Source organism: Nematolebias whitei, chromosome 21 (assembly GCF_014905685.2).
Source record: "Nematolebias whitei isolate Nwh7 chromosome 21, NemWhi1, whole genome shotgun sequence".
In the NCBI taxonomy this organism is placed as follows: Eukaryota; Metazoa; Chordata; class Actinopteri; order Cyprinodontiformes; family Rivulidae; genus Nematolebias; species Nematolebias whitei.
In genome coordinates, this window is record NC_056518.1 from 3,574,267 (window position 1) to 3,582,452 (window position 8,186).

The window sequence follows — 8,186 nt, forward strand, 5'->3', positions numbered from 1 at the left end:
TGTAGCAGACGACGGAGAGGCCTGTGGCTCTGCAGCAGACGACGGAGAGGCCTGTGGCTCTGCAGCAGACGACGGAGAGGCCTGTGGCTCTGCAGCAGACGACGGAGAGGCCTGGAGCTCTGTAGGAGCAGGAACTTCTGCGGCAGGAACGGAGTCTTCTGCGGCAGACGACGGAGTCTTCTGCGGCAGGAACGGAGTCTTCTGCGGCAGGAACGGAAACTGGAACGGAACCCTCTGCGGCAGGAACGGAGTCTTCTGCGGCAGGAAGGGAAACTGGAATGGAAACTTCTGCGGCAGGAACGGAAACTTCTGCGGGAGGAAAAGAAACAGGAACGGAGCCCTCTGCCGCTACGGCGGCAGGACCGGAGCCCTCTGCCGCTGCGGCGGCAGGACCGGAGCCCTCTGCCGCAGCGGCAGGAACGGAGCCCTCTGCGGCGGTGGTGGCAGGAACGGAGCAGGAGAGTTGAGGAGCGTCTGCCGGGACCCCCTCGGAATAGGAGGGATGAGGAGCGTCTACCGGGACCCCCTCGGAATAGGAGAGATGAGGAGCGTCTGCCGGGACCCCCTCGGAATAGGAGAGGTTAGGATCCACCTCAGGGGCTGCGTGCAGCGTGGAGTCCACCTCAGGGATGGCTGTAACAGGAGTCTTTAAAGTCTCTATCTCAGATAATAAAAAATCATACTCGGGGAGCAAAGAAAGACCAGGGATAGAAAGTAAAAAATCCTCCATCTGGGACAAAACGATATCAAAGGAGGACGGGTTATTTTTAGCAGAGTTAAATAATTCTAAAATGGTCTGATTAACTTGAAAAATATCTTCAGGAGAAAATGAATGAAAAAAGGGAATGTCTTTATATGTGGGTGTGGTGACGGGTGCCGCCCCCACCAGAAACCTGGAAGGTGAGGCGGCGGGACACGCCCCCACGGAGTCACAAGGAATACGCTCCGGAGGTACGGCCAGGCTGGGTTGAACAGCCGCGGCGCGGAGTGGCAGTGAGAGGCCGGATTCCGCCCCCACCAGGAACCTGGAAGGTGAGGCGACGGAACCCGCCCCTGTAACGTCAACCGGACCGGACCCACCGAACCGAACAGGAGTGGACCGGAGCTCCCGCGGGACGCTGGATCTCGCCCCCACCGGAAACCTGGGAGGTGAGGCGGCGGACCCCGCTCCCACAAAAACACCGGAACCAGCTCTAAAGTTCTGCTCAGCCGACAAGACCGGGCCGGTCGCCGCAGACTGCCTCCAGAACCGTCTTCTGCCACTAGGGCGGCGGTGGGACGGTAGAAGGACAGGGACGGAGTGGAGCTCGTCCATCTTGGCTCGAGGAGGAAAAATGAAAAAAGGTGAGTGTTGCCGAGAGAGAACCCTGCCCGCTGGGTTCTAGTCTGGTCGCGTCGTACTGTTAGGATTTGTGGTCAGGAGCGAACCCAGAGTGCAGAACAGGGACTCAACTCGGCAGGATTACAAAAATAGGAATTTAATGATAAATGAAAGTACAAAATAACAAGCTGACGGGGCAGCAAAACTTACATGAGCATAGGAAGGAGGCACGGGAAACTCAGGAGACACGAGAGACACGGGGAACTCAAGGAACCAGGAAGACTCGGGGGAAGACTCAGGAGACCCAACGAAGACGACGCGACCATGAACAAGACAGAACAGATGGCTTATATACAGAGACAAGACGAGACATAATTGCAGACAGCTGGGACGAGACATGGGTGGTAACAATGGAACTAATGAGGGAGCACGAGGGAACACAGACACAAACCGGGCCACAGAAAAGTACCATCCTTACAACATCAGTCTTGAGATAGCCTGTACCTCCACATCAGAACAATCTCTCTGGGCTTCTTTGATTGGCTCCAACCCGTAGCGGAGGTGGGTAAACCCCTTTGATTTTGTCCCGTGGGGCATTGTGGTTGATGTGGGGGGTATCGGGGCTGGGGGCATGGGGGGGTCCTGGGCCTGGTGTAATGGCGCTCAACTGGGGAGATGGCTTTGGTGGTTCTGGACGTTGACTTCTGCTGGTTGCATGCAGGCCTCTGGGCGGTCTGTGCCGGCGGGCACAGGTTGCTGGCCTGGTGGCCTGGCTGCTCCTGGGTGGGTTTGGGGTGGGCGCGGGTTCGAGGTTCTGGGGGAGTGTCGCTCCCAGGCTGGAGTCCCGGCTTGATCCGGCGGACTCGGGTCTCGGCGGGTATCTTGTCAGGGTCTTGGGCCGGTGCATGCGCCGGCGCTGGCCTGGGGGCCCTTGTTGCGCTGGTGGGCTTTGGGGCCTCTGCCGTGTGTGTGGGGGGGATGGGTGGGCTCAGCCTGGGTGTCTTCTTGCCTGGCTGTGGCTGCGGTCTGGTGCTTGGCTGGGGTTCTGGGCTGTGGGGGGCTGTGGGTGGGGGGGCTTTTGCTCGAGTGGCTCTGCACTGCTGGCCCGGGGGTGTCTGGGCATGTTAGGCGTGTGCCCTCCCTTGCATGGGGTGCTCTCATTGTGGGTGTTGCTGTGGTGGACTGATCGATCCTTTTGTGGGGGTGCGCTCTCGGTCATCGTGATGCGCTATCTGCGGCTGTTCAGGCACTCCTGGCTGATTGTTGCTGCTGGAGTTTGGTGGCATCTTTGGTTGGGGGGCTGGGTGTTGAGCTGGGGATCGGGTTGGGGGTCTGGACAATCTCAGGGGGGCTTGGGTCGCTGGCCCGGGTTTTGGTCGGTCCTCGGGGCTATGTGCCGGTCCGTGGCCTGGGTCCCTGGTGGTGCGGCTGCCTCCTGCTCCTGGATGGATGCACTGGAGCCTCCCTCCCCTGGTGGATCTCGGAGAATGGGGGTGCCTATTGGGGTCAGTGGGGGAGCTGGCCCCCTGGGAGGGCATTGCTACTTCAGTTGTTCCTCCCCATCCCAACGTCTTCCTCCACCCTCTCTATCACACCACCACTCAAGCAGGGCCTTGGGGTTCAGGTGCACTACTGAGCTGCGGGGAGGATCCTCCATCTCCGTCGTTCATGGAGACCTGGGCCCCAATTTTATCAATCAACCTAGACACTCGCATATAACATTCTCACGACACATGCATATATAGGGTCTGGAGTGGGCACATGGTGTCATATGGGGGTGGGATGTGTAATCCTTCTCACCTCCGGGACCTGTGCCCACTCTCATATGTAGCATGTAGACATTTAGGGTTCTGGGCAAGGGTTGGGGGGGTGAACGGGCACTGCCTGCTCTCTGGGGAAGGGGTGGGTCTGTACCAGTCGCCACCTCATCCCCCCAATTTTAAACGCACTATATAACGACATGCATCAACATCTTATCTGAGTGGGGGGAGGGAGGAGCTGGGTCTTCCAGCTTTTCTTAAACCCTCATTCTCCGTCTGATATTTGGGGTTGGGGGCGGGCGGGTGGGGGGTGGTAGGCTGCCTGGTTGGGGTCTGGGCTGTGGGTGGGTATTGGGCCTTTGGGTTTAATTGGGGGTGGGGGTGGGGCTGGTGCTCCGGTTCTCCCTGGATTGTTTGGATCCTTTGATCAGGGTTTCTGGTTCTGATGGCCGGCCCTTTGGCTGGGGTGGCTACCGGGTTCTGGCGGGAGGTCAGCTGTGGTTGTGTGTGTGTGTGGTCATTGGTAGTGTGTGGCGGTGGTCGGGGGCGTGGCTTCACTTCGACGGAGTGCTGGCTGGTCAGCCTGATGTGACATTCACGGTGTGAGGTGCTGTGTGTGTGTGTGTGTGTGTGTGGGGGGGGGGGGGTGCATGGGTGGCATGCTGGGCTTCTCCGGGCCTGTGGTGTGGGGCTTTAGGGATGCATTGGTGTGCTGGGCCGGCCTTCCTCGGCTGCTGCTCCCTGCTGCTCTGGCCCCCGGCCTGGGGCCGGCTTGCGGTTACTGTTGGGCAGGTGGGGCGCATGGACGGCCCAACAGAGGCTGTCGGGCTGTCTCTGTGTGCCTGTTTGTCTCAGGTTGGGTTTTGGGTGGCCCCCCTCTCTTGGACCAGTTTTGGCCCCCCACTTTGTGGGTCGTGCTCCCCTCCAGTGGTGGGCCCCCCTGCTGCCGGTGCATTGGCGGCTCTCAGCAGCTGGGGCTGAGTGGTGGGGTGTGTGCGGGCCCACCCTGGTGGCTGCCTGCAGGGGCCTGGGTGCCCTGGCTCTGTTGGGCCTCTGTTGTGGGGTGGTATGACCTCGGGACTCGGGGCTTGGTGTCCATGGCTGGATCCACTCTGGAGGGGCGGGTTGCCGGCGGGGCCTGTAGACTCGTCGCTACGGCCTCCTGGGGGTTTCTGCATTGTGGTTGCTGGGGATCGCCCAGGGCTTCCCTTTGCTTCTCTCTCTGGGGGGTGATGGTGTCCCTGTTGGGGGACTACCGGAGTTCCGGGCTTGGGAGCCGCTGTGTGTCTGTGGTTCTGGTCTTCCCTGTGTTACCTTCGTGTCCTGTGGGGACAGGTTTATGGGTCCCCACATCCACTATTGAACATTTTTATGGAGAAACCTTATAGTGATAAGCATGCTCACACAGGTGTTTAGATTCAGGTGTTTATCAGATACACACTCAGTTGGGTTGTGGTGGCCATCAAATATATATTGTATTACCATGTACTGTATAAAATACTTTGTAATGATGTTATAACTATCATTATATAAGTTGTTTGTTGTTGTGGTTTCTTGGTTTTGTCTGGGGTTTTTTTTGTTGTTGTTTTTTCTTTCTTTTTCCGCAGGTCTAGAGGCAGACTTCAATGATGTTGATTTGTGTTCTCTTTATCCCTCGCTCTCTCCTCTAGTCCTATCTCCTTCTTTACATTTTAACTCTTCTCTCACTTTGCTGCTTTCTCATCTTCTTTGTTTTCCATCCACGTGTCCATTACATCTGAAACATACCCAAAGCATATTCTAATAAAATTTAATTTATATATCAAGTGGAGCATTAAGGCCAGCCATATTGCTCTGCTTGTGAAAGTAAATCTGTTGGGCATCACTTTGACACTCAGACAATAATTCTAAGTGTCACAGTGCCAGACAGGACAAGGGGAAAAAAAAGGGGGGACCATAGAGTGTGTTCCAACTACAGGGGATCACACTCTTAGCCTCCCTGGTAAGGTCTATTCAGCGGTTCTGGAGAGGAATGTCTGTCGGATAGTCGAACCTCAGATTCAGGAGGAGCAGTGTGGTTTTCATCCTGGTCGTGGAACACTGGACCAGCTCTACATCCTCAGCAGGGTCCTGGAGGGTGTGTGGGAGTTTGCCCAACCAGTCTACATGTGCTTTGTGGACTTGGAGAAGGCGTTCAACCACGTCCCTTGGGGAGCCCTGTGTGGGGTATTCTGGAAGTATGGGGTACCAGGCCCTTTGATACAGGCTGTTAGGTCCCTGTACGACCGGTGTCAGAGCTTGGTCCACATTGCCGGCAGTAAGTTGGGCTCATTCCCAGTGAGAGTTGGACTCCGCCAAGGTTGCCATTTGTCACCAATTCTGTTCATCCCTTTTATGGACAGAATTCTAAGCGCAGCCAAGGTGTTGAGGGGATCCATTTTGGTGGCCTTAGGATTGCTTCTCTGTTTTATGCAGAGGATGTGGTTCTATTGGCTTCATCAGGTCGTGATCTACAGCTTTCGCTGGAGTGGTTTGAAGCCAAGTGTGACGCAGCCGGGATGAGGATCAGTTCCTCCAAATCCGAGGCCATGGTCATGAGCCGGAAAAGGGTAGAGTGCCCTCTCTGGGTCAGGGAGTAGGTCCTGCCCCAAGTGGAGGAGTTCCAGTATCTTAGAGTCTTGTTCACGAATAAGGGAACAATAGAGCGTGAAATTGATAGGCGGATAGGTGCAGCGTCGGTAGTGAAGCGGGCGCTGAATCGGTCTGTCGTGGTGAAGAGAGAGCTGAGTCAAAAAGCAAAACTCTCAATTTACCGGTTGACCTACATTCCTACCCTCATCTATGGTCATGAGCTATAGGTTTTGAACGAAAGAACGAGCTCTCCGATACAAGCAGCCAAAATGAGTTTTTTCCGCAGGGTGTCTGAGCTCTCCCTTAGAGATAGGGTGAGAAGCTTGGTCATCTGGGAGGGACTCCGAGTAGAGCCGCTGCTTCTTCACATCGAGAGGAGCCAGTTGAGGTGGCTCGGTCATCTGGTTAGGATGCCTCCTGGACACCTCCCTAGTGAGGTGTTCCTGGCACGTCCCACCGGGAGGAGACCCAGAGGAAGACCCAGGACACGCTGGAGGGACTATGTTTCTCGGCTGGCCTGGGAACACTTTGGAATTCCACTGGAGGAGCTGGCCCAATCGGCTGGGGAGAGGAAAGTCTGGGCCTCCCTACTTAGGCTGCTACCCCTGCGACCTGACCCCGAATAAGCAGAAAAGAATGGATGGATGGATTAATTTATATTAACAAATTCCTCCTGTTGTAGCCAAGTTTCTGTCAGACAGAATAAATCAATATGATGATCAGTTATCAGTTCATTAATTTACATATATTCATTTTTGTGGTATTTCTGATTGTATTCATTGCATGGTGTATACCATCACAACATGGTGACATGTTACTTGTGAGCTGTGGAGATTCACAGACATACATGCACTGTGTTAGTGTTCCTAAGATCTTATTTTGTTGTTTTGTTCATTTCTGGTTCAAAAAACAGTGGCTGAATAAAGTTTACTTTCAATACAAATCTTCATGACTCATTTGTCTTGATTTTAAGGAGCGGGTCAATTTGACCCAGAACAGTATATGCATCTCAAGTTCAATTATAAAGATCACCCTTTAAAAAAAAAAATTAAAATGTAATATAAAAAATTTACAAATATCAATTTCAAGGATAATTATTGTTTTTTTGTGTGTAGGTTTTTTCAGCAAACATAAAAAATGTAAATCACCTTTTTTAATGTCAAAATGAGTTAGTTGTTGTCATTTATCCTTTATTTATGATACATAAAAAAACATCATTGCACAAATATTAACTGACATGGTTAGTATTGGAGTTAATAATCAGATACAAAAATGTTTTTGGAGGATTTTTTGGGTTTCTGACACTATTACATGATTAAACACTCCCCGGGTCAAATTGACCCACGAACATTATTGCTTTACCTCAGAAACGAACATAACAGGAAGGTTAACCAACAGGGATTTAGAGGAAAGAAATCTGATGTCCAATAATCCACATGTAATGATTTTATGATTTTGCTCTGGTAAAGTAACTGTATTTATTATAATAAGATTTTTATGGTTTATAATTTTAGAGCTGATTTGGGGTTTATTTAATTTTAGCCGTGGGCGAGTTGACTCTGTTTCAATGGGGGTGTGGGTAACAGGAGAAGCAGCAGAGAGGTGTGGTGGACTACAACTCTGCTTCCTGGACTGGACACTGGGTTGTCACTAATTTGGGGTATAAACAAAATCAGCCACATTTCTAGAAAGAAGAGTGGCTCTGTCCAAAGTGGGATGGATGCCATCACTCCGCATCACACCAGGTTTTCCCCAGAAAGAACTCCAGTTATCTATATACCCCATGTCGTTGTCAGAACACCACCTGGACACCCAGAGGTTAAACGACAACATACGGCTAAACATGTCATCGCTGGTCAGGTTGGGGAGGGGGCCATAGAAAACTAGGGAGTCCGACATGGTTTTAGGAAAGTCACACACAAAAGCAACATTAATTTTAGTGACCTCTGATTGGCGTATACGGGTGTCATTACTGCCGACGTGAATAGCAATCTTACTGTATTTAGCCTTAGCCTTAGTTTGCAGTTTCAAATAAGATTCTATGTCGCCCGCTCAGGGCGTTTATATGCGTTACATGCGTTTTATATATATATATATATGTATATATATATATACATATATATATATATATATATATACATATATATATATATATATATATATATATCCATCCATCCATTATCTTTACCCGTTTATTCCATTTTGGGTCACGGAGGTCACCGGTGCCCATGTCCAGCAATCACTGTGCGAGGGGCATGGGTACACCCTGGATACGTCGCAAGTCCATCACAGGGCCACATAGAGACAAACAACCATTCACTTTCTCATTCACACCTAGGGACAATTTAGAGTTACCAATCAGCCTAACATACATGTTTTTGGTCTGTGGGAGGAAACTGGAGCACCCGGAGAAAACCCACGCATGCACGGTGAGAACATGCAAACTCCACCCAGAAAGGCCCCTGGACCGGGGTTTGAACCAAGGACCTGCTTGC